General features: G+C 43.5%; 1 protein-coding gene across 7 annotated transcripts in view; it reads right to left on the bottom strand.

The window, feature by feature from the left end:
* LOC127356659 (RNA binding protein fox-1 homolog 3-like) overlaps positions 1-19,484 on the bottom strand; it is a 468,674-nt gene that overhangs the window by 371,695 nt on the left and 77,495 nt on the right. The window contains exon 1 of one of the 7 annotated variants that reach the window (XM_051388636.1): positions 5,369-5,534. The exons of 1 other annotated variant lie outside the window; for it this stretch is intronic. The gene's annotated coding sequence lies outside the window, so the exon portion shown is untranslated. Of the gene's footprint in view, positions 1-5,368; positions 5,535-19,484 lie in introns of those variants that run through there. 5 more of the 7 variants (XM_051388632.1, XM_051388628.1, XM_051388625.1 and 2 more) reach the window with 5 other exon arrangements.

Below are 19,484 nucleotides of genomic sequence, written 5' to 3'. Positions count from 1 at the left end.
ACATTGGCATTTTCACAAATGTGATTTAGTCGACGATACTGGAGAGCTGATGTGCTGGACCAGTGCTTCTGGTGAAAGAAAACTACTATTTCAAGCCATGCAATCTGCTGCTCCTGCTGCTGAAAACGTCCGTGCATTTGCTTCAGTTTGAACTCTGTCATGTTCAGATAAAACAATGTTTTACATAAGAAACCCTGCAGCGTATCACAGCATATTTAGGTCAAAGTAACCTGAACCTTGTGAGCATTTGACTCAGAATTTTTAGTCTCTAACCTCATTCAAGACATTTCTTTCTCAGCCTGTAGAAAATCATTCCTTTGTTTTGGAGATGAACACAAGATTCACTGCTGTTCCACACTACTGTGCAGAGTATTTTTGGCTCAGTGCTGCGAAAGTTTGGACACAGCCATTTATAATTCTCTCACAAGGAAAGCAGCTTGCTTCTTTTTCCAAACAGACTCCATGGGATACAGACTGGTCCATGCTGTCATGTGGTCTGCTCGCAGAATCACATTATTTTTAAGCAGCTCAAGCTTTAGCAAGCACCAAAGCCAGAAACGGCCTCGACCAGTAAACCAAACATTAATCATCACAATAAGACACAATTAAACAGCAATTATGTAAAAGACCTTTTTGCATTGGGAGTGTCTCAATTCTTACATCAGCTTCTGAACCTCACATTCAGAGTGTGTCTCTCCCAGCAGTGAGCCTGGAAGAGCGACAGTCACACCCACACACACACACACACACACACACACACACACACACACACACACACACACAAATACACTTGCAGAGCCACAGAGCAGATCAAGTGTGCCTGGAGAGCTCTATAGAGAGGCCAGTTTTCCTCATTAGACCGTGTGTGCACCACTCTCCAAAAAACCCCTCACTCTAATCACTGTCACCAGACCTCGGCTGAAAAACAGATAATTAATGTTGGGCCCTGCCTCAATCGGCTTCCATGCTAAACAGCGCTGTGTACATATGTGCGCGCACATGTGTGGGTGTCTGCATGTTTGTCTATTTGGAGTCTGTCGATGTAGGAGGCCCCCCAGGGACCGCCGATGCTCAAGCCATCCACAACAACGATTTCTCTCAGGCTCGCATAAGCTCTCAGAAGAACAATTGCACACCAGCTAATGCACAAATTTACTGAAGAAATATCCCTCTGTAGCACAAAAGCTGTCTGCTGTAGGAGGCATCTCTGTCTCTAGTTGCTGGTTTTGTAACGTCTCCCCCCTTTTGCTCCGGGACTGCCCTTTTATTTCCCCTTCGCCCATTTATTACATGGAATGGACCTCTTAATCGTGTGCTTTGCAGAGCAGATTTATTTATGTCCTTTTTTTCTTCCTAAAGGCAGTTATTAATATCATAAATATTTGATGATACTTTGCATGACCCTGCAGAGAATGACACAGAGAGGTAATGAAGGTTAACGCTGGAGGTACTGGCTGATTAAATAGCGACTGAGTGGCAAAAGCCCACCCAGGGCTGCCATAAACTTTCTAATAAAGTAGACTAAATAAACACCTTGTTCACAACACAATTTAGGTACAGGACAACTTTAACAAGGTAATTTACACAAACATTTTTCCACTCCCCGCCCCCAACAGAGATATCTAACCAACCTGGTCCTGGTGCGTCCACCATTAAAACCATGGAGGTGACTGGCACATTGGAAAAGGACTCAACAGCAATGTGTCTTTCCAGAAAAAAAAAAAAAAGCTATGGTTAGTATGGATAATATAATAAGACTTTAGTCTTATTACAGTTTTTATTACAGCTGAATCGATTAATCAACTAGTTGATTCGCCAGTTTTGTAGAAAATGAATCCGCAAATATTTCTGTTTTCATCGGTCTTCTATGACAGTACACTGAATATCTTTGGGTGCTGGACCATTGTTTGCACTCCATCATAGCGGCTATTGCTTCAGTAGAAGAAGTAACCACATCATAATTATTTAAGACACATTGTTGAGTTCTTCAGTGTGATATTTCAACGTTTTCCATTCACCTCCATTGTATTGGGCTGGTGGCAGAAATCTTAGAGACATGATATGTCCAAACAAACAAAACAAAAACTCTCTACATGGATAGATAGCACAACAGGTATAAATGAGAAAATATGTTTTGAACTGACCCTTAAAACATATCACAAGTGTAGAAGCTACTTTGTGAGATAAAACTAGTGTTTTTGTTGATATGTATATCTTTCAAAACCTTGCAATTGGAGTCATATGGTAATCCTCCTGTATTTTGTCAGCAGCACTTTGCCCTGCAATTACCATCTTTCTCACAAAGGTTTTTGAGGAGAGTCTATCCTTCCCAGGCTCACTCAACAAATCAATTCTGCTTTTTGGCTTTCCACCAACAGAAAGAAAAAGTACCTTCAATATTTGCTACACATGTCTTTCATCATTGAATTGTGGTATTCATGGGTTGTTGAATAGGCTGTGTATGCTATTGTCTAGGAACAACCAGCAAGAGCAAACAGCCCCACAAAGCACCAATTACAGTATCAACTTTTCTACTCTGCAACACAAGTAGCACTGCATTTGCGTCAAGACTGGAAACCGTGTGATGGGTTTGCAATTGTAATCAACATCGTTTTAAAGGGTAACTAGTTGGCAAATTAGTAAATTCCATCACTCATTTATTCAAAATGTGCAATTACTGGCATCCAATACCCCAAAGTCAGGTGGAGAAAATAAATGAAAACACCCAGGAGGAGCTCAAACCATTGCTTCCAGTAGACATAATTTAATCAGCAAAGTCCCTGAATATTTAAAGAGCTCTGGCGTACAACATTTATTGACTCTCCGAATGTGTCTTTCTTTATACATTCAGATGTGGACGAATAACTCTACAAAATGATTTGAAGCTGACGTATAATTTGACCTTGTCAGAGCTCAACTCCTTCCCCCCACATTTCCTTGTGCATGCAGTGTAATTGAGCCTTCAGGGAGAGTGGAAAGACTATCTGGCCCTCGCCTTGTAAGGATCTCTATTGATGATCAGGACTGGTTACCAACCATCTAATCAATAAGTGCAGATACACGAGCAGATAGTAATAAATATGGGATGACAGTAACTTATCTTGCCTGCACAAGCGGTTTAATAACTGCAAAGATCACAGACTTACATTAACAGCACCTCTGGGGTAAACGCTTTGCAGTGAAAGATATATGTAATTAAATATGTTTCCTAGCATAAAAGGCTATTAACTTGCCTTGAATATATGTCTCAACAATGAAACGTGCAGCGAGGAGAAGATAAATTTAAACTGACGGTCGGTGACCGAGTCAGACGCAGACAGGCTTTCCGTATTTAAATTACAGGAATTTTCTATGAAAGCCACAGGCAAGTCCGAAATGAAAGTTGCATTAATCGGGAGAGTTTAAATTACTTTTTGTGATGTAGCTTTTGTAATTTTCCTGCGCCACGAATATCACAGCTTTGATGGTGGTTATAGGCGATGCGGCATGGTCAGTGGAGATGCACACTAAATCAGTTTGCCTTTTAACTCTAACTAATCAGTCTTTTCCAATAATCCCTGCATAGGAGAAAAGGGGCAACTACAGAGGAGGGAAGGATAGATAATTGTCTTGTTTACCTTGATTTAACATTGTGTGTCTGTCTGGGTGTGTGTGTGTGAGAGAGAGAGTTAAACCACAAGGGTTCAGTAAATTTGCCAAGGCCAGACAGAGGAGGAAGTGAGTCTCAGGGTTTTCATTCACTTTTGCTGACACATCGGCAACGGGAGGCTTGTTGGGCCTCGAGAGCCATTGATGTGTCACTTCACATTTCTAACAGTCAGAATCAATCCCTCATTTAGATTCAGCAATGTGGAAAACATAACAAATGGCACCTATGGCACCTAAACATGCCAGAAAAATCGATTAGAATTGTAAATGAACAGCAAATAAATTAAAAAATGAAAGGACATGAAACCGGACTGCGAGCTACTAAAACGAGGAGTAATATGAATTGAGTTTAAAGCATAAACAGGTGCTGCGGTGCATGTGATCAGTGTTAAACCTCATCATAAAAATGCAAATGCTCTCATTCTCACTCCAGGAGTTTACAGTCCAGCAACAAATCTAATATACTGTGGGATGTTTAACATATATATCTCTTCATTTTCCACATTTGCTCATCAGATTGTCAGAGCAAAGTGAGGAGCCACACAATATCCTGGGCCTCACAAATGCAATATAACCTGGATGTGAATGGGCCGGTGTGATGCAGCTGTGGCATTGGGGGCCAATGGGAGCTCTTTAAATGAGAGAGTGGCGGTAAACACCACGTCTACTTTCTCCCCTCGCCGGCATTACCAGCGGAGCTGATGACAAGTGCCGAGCAGCCCTCTAGTGCCTTTAATACAGCGAGAGCATTCTCCAGGGGAAATGCAATCTGTGTCCTCTGTACAGATCCACTGTCTGCACTTCCCCGCATGTGAGCCGCTATCATATTATACTCCCCGCTCTCGAAATGGGAGAAGGAAATAGGAAATCGCCTCGGCCAGAGATGAACCAGGAACATAATCAAAAAATAGTGCGGATCAGCCCGGCATGCAGAGCTCCCCTGGCTGCGCGCTAAACAATAAGCAGTGGGGATTGCTCGGGATTCTTGTGCCATTGAGAAGAAAGTACGCCCCCTTTCTCCCCCCCCCGCAGGCATCTATTGGCTTATAGCAGCTTATACGTTTAAGATGGGAGATAAGAACAGGGACGCTTGTTCTCATGTGGAGATACAGCGTGCCTATATTGCCAATAAAAAACTGCACAGACAAAAGAAGCTCCCAACATGAGGCGCAGTGTGGGAAACATTATTCAGTTGACCTTGCATATTGCTGGGCTCATTCTTCATCTGAGCCAAACAAAGAAACACACTAACGCACTGTTGACTTTTGGCAGAAAGCATAAAAGTGAATGCATTAAAGTGGAGGGGAGGGGGGGTAACACGCCTATTGGAAAGTATGGAACAACACTTGTGCTGGGTTGTTTGTGTTTGCATTCAGTGCACTGTACATACATACAGGACAAAGCTCAATGCAAACAGCAGACATAAAGAAACACACTGCACATTAAAAACACACACTGCTGCACTTCTCTCACTCTTGCTCTGCCTGCTGGGAAGACACAAAGACACTGGAGCAATGGATGGATGGTGAGTCCGCTGTTTGGATCTCTGTTTGTCCCTGTGTGTGTGTGTGTGTGTGTGTGTGTGTGTGTGTGTGTGTGTGTGTGTGTTTTTGAAGTAAATGTGCCGGACACGTGTGTGTGTGTGTGTGTGTGTGTGAGACGAGGTGTGTGTGTGACAGCGTTAAGCCTGAGTGAGAGGTGAAAGGACTGCTGTACTCACAGTTGTGCTCTTGTTTCCCTGTGGTCTGTCGGCGTGTCAGAGTTTCATCCTCTCAGCGTCTCTCCCTGGGCTGGGCTTCCTCTTCCTCTTCTGACCAAAAGGTGTGAGGAGGAGGAGGCGGAGGAGGAGGAGGAGGAGGAGGAGGAGGAGGGGATGCACGGATTGAACGCAAAGGAATGAAAACCAGAGTGAGAGAGAGAGAGAGAGAGAGAGAGACAGATAGAGAGAGAGAGAGATAGGAGGAGGAGGGAGTGTGAGAAAGAGTGAGAGAGAGAGAGAGAGAGAGAGAGAGTGCTGGGGATGGAGGGAGGGCGAGCGGTGTCCTGCGATTGGCCTGTCAGTCCGGGAGAGGGAGTGTCGGTCTCGGCGGTGTCAGGGCGGCGGGCTGCCTGCACCCCAGTCGGTCTGCCGGCGTCTCCGATTTAAACGCCTCAAGAGCCGGTGGCGCGGATTCCTACGGCGCACAAGCTCGCTGGATGGCTCACGACTCACACACTCTGCATCCACATCACACAGGGAGAGGGAGAGAGAGAGAGAGAGAGAGAGAGAGAGAGAGAGAGAGATTGAGGAAGGAGGAGGGAGGGATGATAGAGTGAGGCAGACAGATTCAGAGGGCCGATGACAGCTTCAAGCTGAAGCTTCTCCTTGGCTCCTCATCAATGACAGGTACTGAGGAACAAGAGACAGAGGGAGCCCCCCCCCTCCTCCCATTCACATGCCTCTATGCACACTCACACACACATTCATGTACACACACACACAAATCACTGCTCCACATCCAACCACCGAGGCCCCCCTCCTCTCCTCCCCTCCCCATCTCAATTACCATGGCCAGGCAGATGTATTGGGCTTGTCAGCTCTCAAGCAAGGCTGTGGAGGAGATGTGGGCTAACTTATCTCATCTAATTTAACCGAGCTATAATCAGACAACACTGTGGAGCTCATTTATGGCCAGACTGGACGCTGGGTTTGGGGAACGGGAGGTTGTGAGGGTGAGGACAGGAGAGTTGGGGGGGGGGGGCAGACAAACTGCAATTAGCTTTTGCCATGTCAGAGAGCTCCGATTAAAGCCACCAGACAATACACAGAGAAGAAAATAGAAAATAAAAGAACATTTGGTGTGCTACCCGGTTACAGTCATTGAACTGTGATGCATAATGCTGGCAATACAACTCGACTAATTTCAGTGAGCCAACACCCTGAACGTTTCAACAATGAGATTCAGTCTGAGCGAGAAGCACCGTCAAGTATATTAGGCCTGACGTTTCTGCAGTCAACGCCCAGTTTGCAGCCGAATGTCAAGCTCCAGTATTTTTTCCCTCATTAACCGTCGTGTCCGGTCAACAGAGGACCAACTCCAATCGGCTCCACACAAAGTCCCATGAATCCTATCTCTGCCTCTTCACTCCACCAAATTCAATTAAAAAGAGAAATTGGCAATTAGATCACTGTTATGATCCTGTAACAATGATCTAATCTGTAATTCATTGGCTGGTGTTCCCCTGGGGTGGGGGGCTGCTTGATGGAGTGGCTCGGAGACTCCTTGGCATTCACCTCGGCTCTGGCGGGGGACAAGGGCGCGGGCGTGGGCGGAGCCGCGGGGCCCAGGTGCTACCGGAGGCCTCTGTAGTGCCACCAGTGGGGCCTCTGTTGGCCCGCGGCAAGAACACAACCTGTGACACACACTCGTTTGTTTTGTTTTCGTATGCATGAGAGCTCATTTCGCGGGTTGTGCGTGTAATATATGTGCGAGCATGTACAGGGACACACACACACACACACAGTCACAGCTGATGTGCAAAAGGCAGGATTGTACACAAACACTGGCTCCTCTCGTGGGAGGGACGTTTTTACTCCGTAATTGAATTAAGTCAATTCCATTTGGTTAATGAAGGGGTGGGGGGCAGTTTGCCCTTTCAGGGGCCTCAGGTTAACAATCAGATTGAGACATGGGGGGTGGGGGGAGTTTAGAGGAAGGTGGGGTCACAATCTCTAGACTGGAACCAGTGTCTTGTCACCACCTTTGTGACTGGAGTCATGCTAGCCGAGCAGCGCTACAGCTCCACCGCATGTTGACTGTCTGCAGCACTTATCATCAGCACGCGGAGCCGATGCGGCAGCCATGTTTGTGTATTTGTTGTTTAAAACGCTTGTTACCTGGCAACATTTAATACATTAAAGGGTTTTTTTTTTATCTTATCATCCATCTTGTGGTGCTTATATTTAGTCTGGGGATAAATGCAGTGTCCTTTATAGCAGACACGCACACCTACACAGACACGGAGCCAGTGGCAACAGGAAAGCAAACTGACTATCATATATAGGTGTGTGTGGGCTTGCGGCACACACGCACACACCGACGCATACGCACACAGGAACAGTGTGATTGCTCTGCTTCGCTCGTTTAGCACTTCTAAGGCAGAGATCCCCAGAGGCCACCCATCACATCCAGTTACTGTGGCACACAGACACGACCGGGCCCCACCTGGCTGCTCTCACCTCAATCTGTAGGAGGCAGGAGGCACTAGCACCATGTCGCTCTCTTTCTCACTCACTCACTCACTCACACACACATCACTCACCAAAGATCAAAGATGTGGTCACACACACAAACTGATATCTCTTATCAAAGATCACAAGGACTTTCCGCTGTACAGGCTTTAACAAACTTGCTGTCACGCACATAAACTTGTTGCGAATCGCCCCCTCGTCTTAAATCACAAAAGTACATTCCTATAAAGTGCCTGGTAACTGACTGTATCGTAGTCGCACTCAGACTTTTCAAGGGAGGTGTGAAGAAGCTCATGAGTCCCCAGCCAGCAGTCCTGTAAGAGTAGACAGACTATTATCATTTCCATCCCGGCATCCATTTTAACAAGTTTTATGTGATTAACATAAAATGAGTAAATGTGTCAGCTGGAGACTGCCAGTGAGAATAACAGATGGAATAAGTGGAAAATGGCTACATTAACAGATACTTTTAAAGAAGAGGACTAATGAGACAGAACTGCTTTGACTGTTGAGTCATGCCGATGGCATCAGTTGCTGAGATAAAGATATAATGGCTTGCTCAGGGGTGCTACCCCTACAGATGCAAAAACAAATATGGCAGGCAGATAGCTGGAGCGGGGCTCAAAGTGGGCGTAGGTGGGTAACGAGAGGGTAAAGGAGGTGGAGGTCGTCTGGCCGGTGATTAGTGAGCTCCCATGCTGGTTGAGCCTGACTTGTCACAGGTTGACATGGGATGCAATTATAGAGGGGAAGTTTCCCAGCCCCTCAGGCATGTGCCAGCCATGCTGTCAACGCCGGCTGATGTGTGGGCTCTTGGCACTGCCAAAGGTGTCACAGGCGCTTATGTGTGCTCAAAACTGCTATGTTCCCATGAAAATTGGCCGTAGCTTTCCCAGATGCTGGATGATGACTGTGTGTGAGCATGTGCCTGTGCACACATGCTCAGTTACCTTTGTTTGAGTATTAGTTAAACCCTACTCCACTCCCAACCTTCTCTCCGTCTCACTCTTTCTTATTTCCTCTGAAGCTACAAGGCAAAGCCACAACACTTGTGATTCTGCTGGCTTCTCATGCTGTTCCCACATCTTCTCCTTTTCCCGTATCAGCCTGCATATGACTCTGCCAGCAGTGCGAGTAAGCTCTATAAGACCCAAGGCAAATTACCTCAGCGGGACGCTACACTTCTGTTCCCCATGCTTCTTCTTCCTCTTCCTCATCGTCTTCTCTTTTCCCCCTTCTCTGCATGTCACAAATCAAAGTGTGTACCTCAGCACTGGCTGCACGTCGCGGGAGTGTAGCTTGAAACAAATTCAATATCCTCCACTAGCAGATTCATGTCTATCCTACCGTGTGAGAAAAGAACTGCTCCACTAGTCCATCTCTTAACTGTGTGGGAAAAAACGAGAACACGGTCTTTTACCAAAGGACACCGATGGTCATCTGGACATTTGTTCGACCTTTCTTTTTTTATCATAACCCCTTTTTTCGAAAGTGATTCATACAAAGACTTCCATACTACCATCTAGTGGCTTGAAAGCCATGCTAGTAGGCCATCAGGTGTGATTTTCCACTTCAGACAATTTTTTTAGGGGGGGAAATGGCCTGAAATTGGATCCTCTGGCAGCTTCCAGTACCTCTAAACTAGCCTTGGGCAACACAATACTTAAATGCATCCCTACTTCTCTGCTATCATTTCCAGAAAGATCCAAGTTCTAAAGATGCTGCCACTAATCCTAAGAAAGAGGGTGCAGGGATGGGTCTGGGTCTGATGTTAGTAACATCCTCACCAACACACAACTGTGCACAATCTCATACGAGGATAATTGTATAACATGTTCAGAGGAGCGTAATTAGAAGGCTAACTCTTGGTAAGTGAAGCCATGGAAGGTGTTAGACGGCAACCTGTTAGCAGGCCTATAGGAGTCACCGAGGTCTGCTGCTGTGCCCTGTTAGTGTTGTTAGCAATAACTGTAGTCAGCCGGCAGGACGTGTCCCTGTGTCCTCTACCTGAGGCCCCGCTGTGATCACACAGCAGGCGAGCATATGATGCTTCTTCGCCCCTCACAGTTCATAGCCCAACACCCCAACCAAGAGGGCCTGATTAAATCGGCGGAACAAGGGCTAATTAAATAGGGTCTGATCAGGGAGGAGTAAATTATTTAACACTGCCCACACATACTGATGTCTCTTCTTCAGATCCTGAACCAGAGACGCTTTTGTCTCCTCCGTTTCATTCTCTCTCTTTGTCCGCCTTGTCTTTTCTCCTGCTTTTTACGACATCTGCACCACTGCTCTTTCATCTCTTAAATGGCGCCATTCAGTAGCCACGGCACATTCTTGAAACAGTCACAGAAACAAATGCAAGGCCAGGGCTGCTGGAAGATAACATTGTGTGCTGATTGAAGACGAGGAGGGAGACACCTACAACATCCTTTCGAATCAACACAGAAGAGGGTGACAGAAATATCCCCCTGTGGACAAATTTAACAATGGGACAAGTGAAGATGTTAACTGTTGCCTCCTTTTGCTTTCACACTGACATTTTTTATGAGAGGAATCCCCCCCCTCCTGCTTCTACCTCACCCTAACCTATGCATTTTAAAATAAATAACCCTTCCTGTTTTATTATACCCTTTAGAAACCTGTAGACTGTTAAGAGTGCTTTTTGCTGATGCTGTGATCCAAGCAGTGCGACCACAAGTTCACAGAGAAACTCACGTATTCATTCACTCAGCAGGGATGGCATTTTCCATTTCTTTTCTTCAATGCTGTGGTCTTTTTTTCTGACAGCGGTGCTCTCTCTGGGCCAATTTCAGACTTTCTGATCACCCACTGCACCATGCACATCTTTCAACTGCTACAGTGGTGCTAACTACAAAACCTAAGGCCCACAGAAAATCACTGACCCATGACAGTGTGAACTGGAGGAAAAAAAAAAGGTCTATTGCCTTGTAAACATTGCATTTTGCATTTACAATCTGTTCTCATGAAATAATTAACCTTGAGAAAAGCTGAAAACTACCACAGCAAGGGATCATTCAAATGCAGCACTCCATATCGTTGAGGTTGGTAGCCTAGTTCGGTTGGACACACTGTTTTCGTTTTGTTTCAGCTTGAAATTATCTATATTATTATAATATATTATATTATATTATATTATAACTTTGCAGTCTTCTGTTCACACAGTTTGCTACATGGCAGTATACAGTTATGTTACTTAAATGACGTAAGGATCCAAAGAATTTGCATCAATGATTTTTTAGCAATCGAGTTACTCGACTTTCTTGTCGGGTTGGTTCAGCCCTAACAGCATCACACTGATTTGTCTTCCACTGTCGCAATTTGGAAGTGAACATAAGAGTTTTTTTGTTCATATATATATATATATATAGATATATATATATATATATATACATATATATACACCAGTAATATACCAAGAATGCACAATTTAAATAACCGGGGGGGATTTTTTTTTTAATTTTTTTTTTTTTTTTTTTTTCCCAACTTTTTAACAAAATCTTAAATAAACTCTCCTAAATTTAGGACTGTTAAACTGTTTTACACAACCGACAAAATGTCCACAGGTGGACCCCAGCCCATTCTCTGTTTAGCAATGTTGTAAGTTTCCCAAAAAGAACATCTTTGGATTTCTCTACAGATGTTAACTCTAACTCATCTGTCTTGAAGTTAAGTGAAGCCCATCATGGTCTTTCTCCATTTTCAGTATGTTTCAATGTATGTTTCAGTTTGTTTCAATGAGTTACAAAGCTGTTAAGTGATGAGATGAGAAAAGTAGTATGGCTGCTAGGTTAGATTGAGTATTTAGGATTTTCTAACTAAGATAAAATAGGATGAAGGAAGATTAGATTCCTAAAGTTAGTTAGGATTTTCTTGTGTAATAGTAAAGTGGGAAAAATCCTATCTTAGACTCTTCCTATCCTAACTTAACACTTAAGACAGTAAGTTTCTGTAATACAGCCCCTCATTGTCTGTCTGAACAACTGCTCCTGCAGATAGTATCTCTGCAGTGTAGCAGGATCGTCATAGCGACACGCGTCATTACTGCAGCATCATCTTCAACACAATAAAACCACATGAAGATGCACGATTTCCTGTGTTGCGTGATAATTCTCTCTGACGAATCAGTGGTCTACACCTTTTAGTATTGTATTGAAAAAAGTCCCAGGTAGTATCCACAACTTTAAGCAAGCCAAGTCGTACCATACAGTGGAAATTAGGCTTTACCTTGTTTACCTTTACTCTCTATAGTATCTTGCTCGGAAAACTATTGAAGGACTAGATGTCAACGTTTTTCTAGATGGCTTTGTAGGCAAGCTGGTGGGGAAAGGAGCAGTGTTCAGCATCAGTTGTAAAAGTAAAAGCTGACACTATGTAATTATTTAAGTTGTACTGCTGCTATTTGGTTTTGGTTTGCTTATTTGGGTGTTTCTGAGGTTCTATAAAATTCATGAACAAAGAGAGTGAAGACCACAGGAAAGCTTTGACTGCCATCCCCATTGCCTGAATGCCACTGGGACTTGCCTAGTTTGCTTGTTTTCAGTTGACAGCGTACATCCTCCTGGATACAGGGTGCAGAGCTTCATGGTCCGAGCAGTTCTTCATACTTGTCTGAACAGTTGAGGGTGCTTACACAAGCATATAAAGTTTTTAGGTCTTGTTTTGGGTCAACAATGTTTTAAAATAATACTGTATTTGTAGGGCTGTTTTTAGGTATTCAAAATGGAACAACAATCATGAGATAATCCCAGAAGAGCTCTGGGCTTTGGCTGGGTTTGAGGCTTAACATTATACATTGGTCTAAAGTAGTACAGAAAATGATAGGGATGAGTGAAAACGCAGTAATACTGGTATTTTCTATTAATTATCTCAATGTTCATGATAAAAATAATCAAATAAATATCACCAAGGAAGAGGCCCTGGTATATGAAAAGCATCTTTATAACAACCTCTGCAACTCAGCATTACTTTGATTATTAATTGGTAATATGGTGGCCCAAGGAATAACACAGTTTGCTGTAAAATATCATGACACAAAACTACAAAAAGGGACCAACTGTAAAGGTTCTGTTAACAAAGGTATGCAATTGCTTTATAATGTGCTTTTGCTCTCTGCGCTTTAAGGCACTGAGACTGTATAGGCTATGTTGTGTCTGTGCATAATCTAGGGCATATTCATTATGAAAACAACACTTTACTCCAGTGGCAAAATGATGTTGACCTTTGTGAAATCGAATACTAGCAAACCGTGTCTCATTGTTCAAAGATAATAGCTGGGCAACATTCCTTGTAAGGCAGATGATGTTGCTGGCATGCTGAGTGCCAGCCTCACTACTGGGTGGGTGTTGGACTGGTGATGACTCATTCTTCATCTGCTTTAGAGAGACCTGGGTGACAGGTTTCTGTTTTAGCTGCTGTAACAAAGTGTTTCCTGTCGTCGGTGCATTTTACCTCACTTAGATAAGTGATTGAGCAAAATCTTCTTTTGTCGTTGCGACACCTTACCAGAGGTTTACTCAGCATGGCATGTAAAAGAGGAGGAGGAAGCGAGAGAGAGAAGGGGAATAGGTAACAGAGTGAAAAAGAGGGGGAGACAGTGGGCCAGCCACCCTAAAGAAGCCTCGTTCATTCCCCAGGGAAATTGCATCACATATTGATCCATGTTCCCTGCATCTAATGGACACAGAGGGTGGAATTGCTGGTGGCAATTGGGAAATAGCTATGAGAGTAACAAGGAGTCATTAAGGCATAAAAGCCAGGTTAGTCACCTGAGGACCTCTCACCTGCCTTCACACAGTCCTCTCAGTGCAGGCTGCCTCAACAGCTACATATACCGAGGAGCTAGATTGCCAAAGCAGCAGGTTCACAGGCTCAGACAAGCATTTGTCTCCATTACAGCCCTTACACTGGCAAATAAACAGGGGAGACAGACAATCATTCTACATTACATCCATGACTATAGCACTTTACATTTTCTATCAGCGTAACAGACTCCCTGGGCCATCTCACCATCCTCACATTCATTTTTTACTGCCTCGTGCACATTCTGCTATTCATGTGCACAGATGGAGCTCTAACCAGGGAGGGATTTCCACCAGCGCTATAACATTTATGGCCCTTTCTCCGAGGCAAAAACTGCAAGATTCAAAACAAGGTCTGGATCCTAACCCAAATCTGTCATGCCATCAGTGTTGTCGTGCTACTTCAAAACAAAAGACTGAGTGCAAAACATTGCCTTCAGTACCAATCTGCACCTACGTTATCCTTTCTCCTCCAAGCTCAATGTCCAACCCGTCCACAGAAAGGGCAGAAAGCAGCTACATTTCAACCCACCGTGGCTTAGATTCCCTCAACAACAAAAGTATTCAAAAGGGTTTTTCAACACCGTGATAAACAGCAAAAGCAAAATTGAAGGCTAAAGCAAGAAAAAAGAAAGACCGGAGCAGCCTGTAGAGAGGGAATCTGTGATTATCATTGAAGTAGAAGGAAGTGGGAGGAACAGCTTCACAGTGATTTTAGTTTGTGGGTCTCACAGTCTGATGTAATGCAGAACCTTCGGGCTGCACAAAAAGAAGAATGTTTTTTTTTTTGTCTAGTATTCTCTGGCTTTTTTCACACCTAAACAGGCAAAACTAAATATTCTAACAATATATTTTCTAAACTTAATTATGTTCCTTTTAGCCACAAATGCACAACAAAAGGACTCGCTGCCCTGTACAATTTCAATTTGATTTTTAATCAATTTTTATTGCTCTTTCCAGGTAATAACAACTCTAACCATCTGTATTGCAATTCAAATACTTCTCCATTATTCTTAGAGGCGCGTGGACAATTTCACAGATATAAGGCACTTACCTGCATGTAAATTATTGATCACCTTTCAACCACTAAAAAAATGAACTGGCTCTGTGCATGTAAATAAGGTGCTGCACTTAGCCAAGGTGTTATACCCCGGTGTCAGACTGGCGGTGATTTTGATTTGGTGCCATTTGGATATTAAGTGCAGTGGATATTGAGTGCTATTACAGCCAGGGACAAGCAGCACATCAATCTCTGTCAAAGAAGTGGAAATCCATCTCCAGACAGCAGCAGCCAGGAAGGAGCTACAGTAGCTAACGCCAGCTGCATAAAAACTGGAATCCCAGGAGTGATTGGATACCAGTTCGGCATAATGAACTGCATACAATCTTAGATATAGCATCTCATCTTGGCCTTGGACAATGAACTGTATACAAACTAAGCTACAGTATATCATCTTAGCCCTTGGGCACTAACAAATTGTCAGTTAAGATTGCAGGTTGAATACAGACTTGGCTCATTTGAACATAGCAAGCATCCTGTTAAGATATTTCGATAGGTACATACACATATCTCAACATCATCTTTCCAAGTTTGAAGGCTTGTTGCCACTGTTGGTCACAGCTACACAGCTACAGCACGTGTGGTGAATGCTGTTTTGTGCATATTTGCTGAAGATCTACAATGCTCTGGCTCTCTTCTTGCAGTGCTACTTTTGGCTTCGAGCTGCCTCTCACGGGATCCCCCCTAAAAAGTTACCTGATGAGCCACCGTCCTCACAGGAAACAGGAGGAGGAGGAGGGGGGGGGTAGAAACAGAGACAGAGAGAAAGAGAAAGCTCTCATTATTTCTCCCTAATTGCCCACGAGTGACCCTCCTGATTCCCCCCTCTGCAACCAGGTACGGTGCCTCATTACAGGCAGCCTCCTCAGTTCTCCCAGGAGAAACCCATGAAAAGGCCATGAAAGGCCTCGTCTGACAGGGGCCAGCCAGACTGGACCAATTAACAGGGTTTTTCTGTGCTCTGACTCGCCACACTGCAGTTTGCAACTCATCTATGGTGTGAGACTTGCAGACGTCCTAGGTCAGGTTGGGATGGTTTGTTCAGAAGGTAGAAGGGATAAGGGCAGTGCCATCTAGCTAGCGCTTCTGTGCCATTACGCATGTTTCTCACGCCTCTTTTCACATTTTTTATTACCTTTATTGGAGACATTGCTGACTGTATTAGCTTTGAAAAAGAAAATTAACTGAAAATTAATTAAAGTTGAGGGCAGACCCATTTTTAATTTTCTAAGCAGGGGAAGAAAAAAAAAAGTTGTTTATTAATTTTGGATTGCCACTCAAACTGCGGCAGGTCATTGAAAGTTTAAAATATAGATGTTTTCTGGTGCCCTGGCATCATCGCTCCATGAAGGCTAAACGCAATTGTCTCTCAGCCTCACAGTGCCAGGTGACTTAGTGTGTGTCTGAATAAATGACCCAGTCAAGGTGAGTCCCCGTGTCAAGCCAGGAGCATCAAAGACAAACCATGCAACCTTGCCAGAGGGCCTGTTTTCCTTTCACCTGGAGAACTCCATTTTCACTCTCCAAGGCTTGACGCATTCAAGCCCGTCCTGATCTTTGTAACGAGTGGTCAAAAAAATAAAAGAGTAATTCAGACAGCCTCCTGTCTATTAGTGACATGAAAGACAAGACTTTCAAAGAGCGTTCTCCTTCCTCTTCAGGTTTTAAAAGGCACAGACATTCTCTTCAAGGTCACATCAGTTTCCAGTGGAGTGATTCAAAGCAAAAATCACCTGAACGTAAACAGCGCTGACTGATGGAGTGGAGGACAATGATGGGGCCAGAGACAACGATACCACTCAGAGAGAGAGTCTATGACAGTTGCAGCGACAGTTTCTTTGGGAAGAGGAAAAAGGGAATGAGGCAAAGAGGAAGGGTTGCGAAGGGCGGGGCTGGATGGAAGAGGGCTACTGATTGGCTTGCTGTCTCATGGGGTGCGTGTTTGCCTGCAGGGAAAGGTCACGGGAGGGAACAGGAGTAACGAGGTGTGAAGGGAAGGCTCTGTCCTCGGCTCCTGGGCCCTAGGAGACATCCCCGGCAAGGTGTTAATGCAGATGCTGCAGCCTCCCAGGTTCTGTTTATTACACCTTTCGAGGGAAGCCAGCCTGGAGTTTCACCATCAGTCAGTACAGCTGAAAACATGCTAATCAGAATCACAAACTGGCAGCAAATCTGACTCGTACGCCCACAAACGCATAAACACCATATGCAGAAAAGCTTGGTGTGTGTTGTGTTTTTTTATTTTAGTATGTAGCCAGTACTTCCTACTGTGAACAACATCTTTAACTCAGAAACTGCTTAAAAGGTGCCAGCCTGATGTGTTACTGATGTGTTACTTTTGTTGTTTTTCTCTGTAATTTAAATTTCCATTTCACAAATCCAATTCACTTCTCTCTGATGCGGTCCACTCTTCTGTCAAGGTCTACCCTTCAACCCCATACCACAAGCTGTGAATGACTGCATAGCTCATGTCCTTATACAGATGTTTCATGTAACATGTTTAAACATCTGCATTATTATTGTTAAATTCAATGTGACACCTTGGTATATTTACTGAAAAACGAGTAGACTCAGTTGGTTGGTTTTTATCTCCCACTAGTGGTGTGGTTAAGGCTTGTGTTTCTCAGAATCAGTACTACATCTCCCACAAAACATAATTCCTGTTATAAAGAGTATGTTGGCTAGCAGTGGTCTGTATATGTTTGCTTTATTTGGTATTTTGTCTCTGTGTTTTCCTCTACAGTTCAGAGGACAAAAAGAGATTCTTGAGCTGAATTGCAAGGAAATCTGAAAGCTCATGCAGTGAAAGAATGGCAAACCTTTCAAGTAGGCTTCAGAAGAAGAAGAAGAAGAAGAAGAAGAAAAAGATCTTCTGTATGTCAGGTTGGTTGGTTTCACAATTATTTAACAGATTATGTCACAATCAGAGCACCAACGTTTGTGTTTAAGAATTCATTTGATGAAGGATGAAGTGGATGATATTTTTTGTCTGTGCAAGTATTAAAAATATTACTTAGAGTTTTTAACTGGTCATGAAACAGTCTCAATTTAAAACTGATGTCTTTAAATGATCTACATAAATAAACAAGACCATTACTGAAAAGATTGGCTACTGCCAGCGGGTCGGATTTGGTTGAATTGAAAAAATTAAAGTTCTGCGTAGGGCCTTTAAGCTAACTGACATATGGATGTTATATGAAAATTAAACCTTTTAATTATAGTTGACAGTGTTGTGGTAATGGTGTTATATTTGTTGCCTTGTTTTATTTGCAATGCAAACGTGTGTCTGCTTTTGTATTTAGTGATTAAGATTAATTTGAACTCCACTGAAATTCCAGTCCAATAACCTGCACGTGGCAAGTACTGTTAAAACATGTTGCATGTTAATTGACAAGTTGACATGTAAATAATTGTTTATATATGGGCTTAATATGAAGATTAACTTTCATATAACAAGTTGATGCATTGAACCAATGGATATTAGAGGCTCATGTCAATGAGAATGTGTGTTTCAAACAGACAAAGTCATAACAAAATGACCTTAACACAACTTGACACAACCCTTGTTTTGTTTCCAGAATGGTCCCTGCAGCCACAGCAAAACTGCTGTCTCTCCATGAACTCAACCTGAGAGGGGACCACATGGGACACCGACCCTCATTATGTATAAAATACCATTAATTAACTTTATTGAATGAGTCACAGTATGGTTTCCACCACATGGTTCCCTCAGGGTCCCTTGCCCAAGACCCCACCTTGCCCTGTTCGGAGCCAGTGAGCCAGCATCCTTCACATCAGCCCACTCTCTTAGCCGGGGCTGCTTCTAGGTGACTTTCTCCCCTCCCTGTCATTGCTTAGAAAGCTGCCAGTAATTTATAATGTTGTGACAGTCAAATAAACAGGGCTGCTGCTTGCTGGAGTGAAAAGTCCTGTATTAAAGGGAATCAAAACAGCTCCAAATGGTGCCTTGAATAGAAATAATCTTGGTGTAAGATCTGTTCTGGGCTGGCTAATTTAAATTTGTTCAGGGTGACAGCTTACTGGAAGAGGGACATAATGAAGTCCATTATCATCAGTGGTGCAAATTCTAAAGAACGAGAACTCTCATTATCAGCGCTTTCCTGTATACGAAGGAAATATGTTCATCCATTATGAAATGTGCTGAGAATGACAACATGGAGCAAACATAAGACAATGTAAGCTGTGACTTGCCTCTGGAAAAAAAAAAAACGGAATGGAGCTCGCTGGAGACCGGACAAGTCTTTTTTTGTACAATGCCTTCACTTGCTTTATTTATGGATGAGGTGATGGTGATTTCCACTGCACACAAGAAGGCCATGTATTGGATTTTAACAGTCAAGACTGTAATAGGCTGATCATTTTGATATCTCACAGTGTTGTACACAGTGCTATGCAACAGCAAGACAGCCTCTGCTTTTATTTACTGTGCCTTTTCTTGTGGTAATCTGACATCTGGTAGACCATGCCAGACCTTGAACAGTGTCTTCCCAGGCATTATCTCATAAAAACAGAGCCTTGATAATGCTGTTCCATTAGACAAGTAGCGGAAATAACAATAAGTCATTTTGGCCAGAATTAACTGATAAACAGGGAAATGAAGGAAGCCTCCAGATTTGTAACCCACGATAATACACAGCTTCACTAAACTTCGGGAGCAAGGACTTCAAGCTGTTTCTAAAATATATTCACTTCAAAGAGTATA

This window comes from Dicentrarchus labrax, unplaced genomic scaffold (genome assembly GCF_905237075.1).
Source record: "Dicentrarchus labrax unplaced genomic scaffold, dlabrax2021, whole genome shotgun sequence".
Classification (NCBI taxonomy): Eukaryota; Metazoa; Chordata; class Actinopteri; family Moronidae; genus Dicentrarchus; species Dicentrarchus labrax.
This window is presented reverse-complemented; position numbering and strand designations above follow the sequence as displayed.